This window comes from Microcaecilia unicolor, chromosome 1 (assembly GCF_901765095.1).
Source record: "Microcaecilia unicolor chromosome 1, aMicUni1.1, whole genome shotgun sequence".
NCBI lineage: Eukaryota > Metazoa > Chordata > Amphibia > Gymnophiona > Siphonopidae > Microcaecilia > Microcaecilia unicolor.
In genome coordinates this window covers 413,313,939-413,319,938 of record NC_044031.1, presented here as the reverse complement: position 1 = coordinate 413,319,938, position 6,000 = coordinate 413,313,939, and the positions used below count along the sequence as shown (strand labels likewise).

The following is a 6,000-nucleotide window of genomic DNA, read 5'->3' as shown; positions in this document are numbered from 1 at the left end:
TTTACACATGTACCCCCCCTTACCTGACGCTATTTCTTATTGACTTGTAAGCCACATTGAGCCTGCTTGTGTGTGGGAAAATGTGGGATACAAATGCTGCAAATAAATAAATAATGAAACAAATGTTGGAATATTTATATAGCAGGCAGCCTGAGCCAACGGATTTATTTTCCACTGAAAATAATTAAATTTGTATGAACTTGGCTGCTAATAGTGTGCTGAACTGGACAACGTGGAGGAGTGGCCTAGTGGTTAGGGTGGTGGACTTTGGTCCTGGGGAACTGAGGAACTGAGTTTGATTCCCACTTCAGGCACAGGCTGCTCCTTGTGACTCTGGGCAAGTCACTTAACCCTCCATTGCCCCATGTAAGCTGCATTGAGCCTGCCATGAGTGGGAAAGCGCGGGATACAAATGTAACAAAAAAAAATTAACTGATCAAAAAAAAGTTTTTTTTTTTAAAGTCGGGGTAATCATATAAACAACGTGAAAGAAACCCAGCGTCAAAATTTAGGGCCCTGTTTACTATGCCGTGTTGTAGGTGCACTAACCTTTTAGTGTGTGCTAAAACTTAGTGCGCACTAATGCTAGAGACACCCATATCCTATGGGTGTCTCTAGAATTAGCACGCAATAATTTTTAGTGCACGTTCAAAAGTTAGTGTATCTATAGCACAGTTTAGTAAACATGGCCCTTAGCTTGTTAATGATTCTCAAAATCTGGCAGTCTCATGTAAACCTTTATTACGACCTTAGTGGCAACTCGTTTCACAAGGGCAACATTTCCCTTGACTCGCCTGCCTCCTCATAGGTCTGAAGAATTATTTGACTATTTATTTTCAAAACCACAAATTTTTTCCAACATATACACTTTTTTAAATTTTACTTAAACTAGCTGTATGAAGTATAAAAAAACACTTAGCTTGATGATGTAGATTCTTATGCCTAAGTTTTGGTGCTGGGTTTCTTTCATGTTGAACTTACTGGACAATATTGGCACATTTAGACTGACTCTGGACTTCTGCATGATGGTAGCTCTGCTCTCATTATTCAATATCTGTATTTTAAACAGTACTAATAAAATATATCAAGTGCACTTTTATAATATACCACTGCAATCCACAAAACAAAAGAAGCAAGTTCCCACATAACATATTTTTCTTTTGATGTAGGCGTAGGAATTTTTTTTGTAAAAATGCTCCCAGGCTTCAACCTAGTTCATGTTTAATGTGCGATATATGTAATAAATAAATAAATAAAATCAGTAATGTTGACCAGCTGATTGTCATAACATGATGCCTGTTTTAGTGGGCCCTTAGCAGCAGAAAAAAAAAATCTCTCCACGAATATAATAACAGTGCTAGGGCGTCCCTATAATCAGCCCCTTCAAATAGAGGCTAGACACATTGATTACGAGTTCTAACAAATTACAACTCTACTTATGAAAAGTTATTCCGTTATTATACTTTCTCTGTGTGCACCCGTATACTGCACAAACTGGTATGTTTGAAAATATAAGTGAGATTAAATAAAAATGCTACAAACAATAAAGAACGACAAGGTAGATGCAGCAGCTCTTAGGTTTGCTTGCTTTGTTTTGAGTGTACGGCAATGACGGCTGCGTGGGGAAGGGGAATCGAGATTGACCTAATTGGCTTCAACGTTTTGACGTCACTTCGGCTTCTGTTTTACCTAACCTTCTAGAGATAGCCTCGTCATGCGTGCTTGTTTTCAGTCTTCCTCGGGTTAGAGTGCTAGTGTGTCTACACCAGCAGGAGGCGGTACCTACTGCCATTCCAAACTCTCTTCTCTGGTGTCAACCTCCCTTGCCCGGCGTCCCGCTCTCCTTTGACGCAACTTCTTGTTTCCGGCAAGGCGGGACGCTTCAGAGGGAGAAGAAGTTGTGTGTTGCAGGGAACTGGGGGCACTGGAAAAAGAAAGCTGCGGGATTGCTGGTGGGCGACCTCAGGTATGAGTTTGACCGGGGAGCGTAGAAGACAGAGGTAGAGCTTGTAGACCTCGGGGAAGGGAGAGCCGAGACCTGTCCCGAGCGCATGTGAGGAGTAGTGCTCAGCTTGTGAGAGTGCGAGGGCAGCCGAATGCATGTGACTTACTTGGAGGCGTATTTTCAAAGCACTTAGACTTCCAAAGTTGCATTGTAACCTATGGAACTTTGTAAGTCTAAGTGCTTTGAAAATGAGCCCCTTGGTGTCTTTGGTAGTTTGATGGTTAGTTCAGCAACCCGAGGGACCGAGTTAAATTCCTTCTGCAGTTTCTTTTGATTCCGGGCAAGTCACTTAATCCTCTGTTGCTCTAGGTACACAATAAGTAAAACCGCTCTGAAAGGTGGTGTATTAAATCCCAACCCCATATATCCTCCCTCCTAACTTCTTATGCCATGGAAAGACCGAAACATCTGGCAGGTGGATTCGCCCTTTTAGTTTCTCTGTGTATTGTAACCTCTCGACTCTGCTTCCCATATTCCACTTTGCTCCCCTTTCTCTCTGTCCCTTTCGTCACCTTAAGGATCTACTTAATAGGCCCATACCTTTTAACTTTTCCTCTGTCACTGCTAACTGTGGAGGCACTCTGTCATTTTCTTCTTCCAATCACATTGCAGCACATTAAGTACAAAGCTTCAAACTCTTGGTATAAGTCTTGCACATAAGAGTCCTATATTAGGGAAAGGGAAGTGGGACTTGATATACCGCCTTTCTGTGGTATTTTGCAACTACATTCAAAGCGGTTTACATATACACAGGTACTTATTTTGTACCTGGGGCAATGGAGGGTTAAGTGACTTGCCCAGAGTCGCAAGGAGCTGCAGTGGGAATCAAACCCAGTTCCCCAAGATCAAAGTCCGCTGCACTAATCACTAGGCTACTTCTCCAATTCTATTGATGCTTTGCTTTAGAGTGAGTTTAGCTAATTGTGATTTTGGACCTTTCAAATCTCCTACGTTCACTCTCACTAGAGAACCAAGAACTCCCTCTCAGTGGCCTCTCCTTCCATCAGCAGCAGGAGATGTCTTAGTGTATCTCCTTCTACCGTGGAACCAGTCTCATAACTGCAAAATTTCATAGCTGTTATTGTGGCACTGGTCCTCTGGCAACTGGAGATGACATTTTATTAAGTTGTCTCCTGCTGCTGGAGAGGGAAATGGCTTGTTGATGCTGGGGCTGTTGAATTGAGGACTGTCAGGGGGTGAAGCCAGGAAGTGGAGTGGAGCGTGGCTGAGGTTTGGCTGAGTAGGGTGAGGAGGAGCTGTGGACATGTCTTTAATATCTCCCTCTGAATGATCGGCCCATTTGGCAGTTCTGCGATTCCCACAGAATCAAAACATCTTGGCTACTGTCCAACCCAGTGCTGTAAAATACTCTTCTTTCCTGGGTAATAATTGTGGTCCCTTCCCTATTATGTCTAAGGAGTCAATTTTATCAGATTATCCCTTCTGGCAATTTCTGGAGAAATTGACTTAAAATCCTGCTCAAATAATTCAGTATCAAAATTTCTAACTGAAAGGACATTTCTTTCCCATTTCTGCACTAAACCATTTAAATTTCTTTTGAGACCCAAAGTGAACAATTTTTTTTTTCTATGGATATTGTTGACTACCTAGGAGAATCTAGATTAAGAAATTCATGCAACTTGCTTCCTATCTGTGCTGTGATCTAAAAAGGCTATAGTTTTATAGCAATGACAAATTGGTCAATATACAAAGTGATCTTTGTCTCTAAGCCCATACCTCTGCTGTAACTCCTGAAACTTCAGTAGTGTCCTGCTTCATCTTTTAGGTATTCTAATTTCCATTTACCTTTCTCATGCTAGTCACGGAATGCAATCTGTTCATCTGTCAGAGGGAAGCTTCCATTGCTTTATATAGGTAGTAGATCTGTAGAGCAAAGGCCAACTCCTAATAGAGTACTCAATCTCTGCCATATGTCTCGTAGTGGCTTCAAGATGACACTCTTCTAAATTACTGGTGTACTTAACTCTCGATGTATAAAAGATACATTAGAGCCCAGGGTGACAAAAATGCTTGCTCATAGTCATCTGCGTTCTACAAAGCAACATTGTATAGATGCCAAAGTTCATAAGCCATATTATATTGTTCATCCCAGGTAAACCTAGCCCTTCCAGTTTCCAAGTTCCTTATACATTTTCCTTACTTATCTTTGACATCTTGTAACCCTCTCTCACCACCCAATAAAACCGTGGAAGTTCTCTGAAGCATTCTTAAATTCTTCTGCAGAACCCACAGTGGCAATAGCTGCAATGTGTGGACCCACTGATTTTATAAAAACATATATGACTACTTAGGGGCAGTGTAAGAACCTGTCATGGCCAAAATTGTTTTTTTATGTATTTATTTGTAACATTTATATCCCACATTATTTTGTAAATTTGATCAGGTCTTTCATATTCCTGGCATAAAGGTTCCCAAAGTCTGCTGTTAAGTGGATTCCTAAATACAGTAAGGTGTTGATTGTCTGACCTAAATGGCACTGACCCGTTGTCAGATAAATGAAAAGTCAGATAATATGGAAAACATTGGTAACCCCTCAAACAATGTAGAAACAAAGGCAGTAAATGCAGGGTCTGGCTCACAATGGTGGTAAAAGTAGGGTCCTGGGTGAGAAACCACGTGACGCCACAGGGGGGGTCTGTTGGATATACCGGATGGTTGGATCAGCGAAGGTTGAATAATCAAGACTACTGTACTTAAAGGAACTGTCCACCAGTACAAAGGAAAAGTGCATCTCCAGCACTTTTTCAGTCTATCACCCAGTGCCGATGCCTTCAATTTCAAAAGATTTAATTTAAAGCACAAAAAATGATCTAAAGGTCTCAAATTGGGTCATCAGATTGACAAAGTTCATGGGTTCCTTCAAATGTACCAAAAGATTATGAATGCTGATATCTTAGATTAATGGATCCCTATTATTACCCCTTTTCCTATTATTACCTCTTTTGTTCGTGGATCTTCTTGAACTACTCTCTTTAAAGGGCCCAGTGTTAAGAAAAATAATGGTGAGGGAGGGCATCCCTGCCTGTTCCCTCTGTGGATCAAAAACTCCTCTGACAGTGAGCTATTAGCTTATATTTTTGCATTAGGGGCAGCATACTGTGCTATCACTGAATCCTCATATAGCCCCCTCAACCCATAGGCTTTCAACACACAAAAAAAGTATTCATGAATCACCCTATCAAATGCCTTCTCTGCATCAAAACTGATAAGCAGAGAAGGCATCTGATTAGTCTGCATGTACTCCATAGACATCAAAATTCTCTAGATTTTTTTATTTTATTTACAAGGCATTGCCTATGCACAAATCCTGCCTATGCTTCTAACACTAATTCTGTTAATATAGGGGCCAACCTGTTAGCCAATATTCTTACAGTGTAGCATCATAATTTTAGTGATGTGGATCTATATGGTTCAGTTTGAAGAGGGTCTTTCCCAGGTTTTTGAATGATGGTGATATGGGCCATAGTCAATGAATCTGTGAGCTTCCTCAGGTTAGCTAGTCTAGGGTCACACTACCAGTTCAGGTGGCCCCATTGCCTTAGTCATGGTCCTGAGAACAATGATCAAGGTGATGATGGAAGCAGCAGCCTTTGTATGCGAAGAAGGGATTCTGGTTCACCTAAACGGGTAGGCTGCTAAGAGGGAGAAAGCGGAAGGATGACGTCTAGTCTTTGGGATGGCTAGTGAAGAGGGCAAGGAGTGGGCTATTAGCATCCCAGACACTGCAATATTTAGGAGTACTCTCTGACACAGAGCAAAAGAAAGAGACCTGGCCGTACCACAAGAAAGACAAGATACAGGCCGAAGTGAGGGTCCTCCTGGGAGTCCGGCTCCCGCAGAGTCTGGAATTTCCTGTGGCAGCATTAGAGAGAGTCTTATGGGCAAGGGTGGATATGCACGCTCTTCAATCATCCCTATTGTCCAGATGGGCACCACAGACTGAGAATTATGACCGAGATGAAGAGGAGGGGGGG

At 41.8% G+C, this 6,000-nt stretch overlaps 1 protein-coding gene across 1 annotated transcript in view; it reads left to right on the top strand.

Annotated features, from left to right (window-relative positions):
- The first annotated feature begins 1,747 nt into the window (after positions 1-1,747).
- CDKAL1 (CDK5 regulatory subunit associated protein 1 like 1) overlaps positions 1,748-6,000 on the top strand; it is a 1,735,794-nt gene continuing 1,731,541 nt past the window's right edge. The window contains exon 1 of the mRNA XM_030211517.1: positions 1,748-1,966. The gene's annotated coding sequence lies outside the window, so the exon portion shown is untranslated. The remainder of the gene's footprint in view (positions 1,967-6,000) is intronic.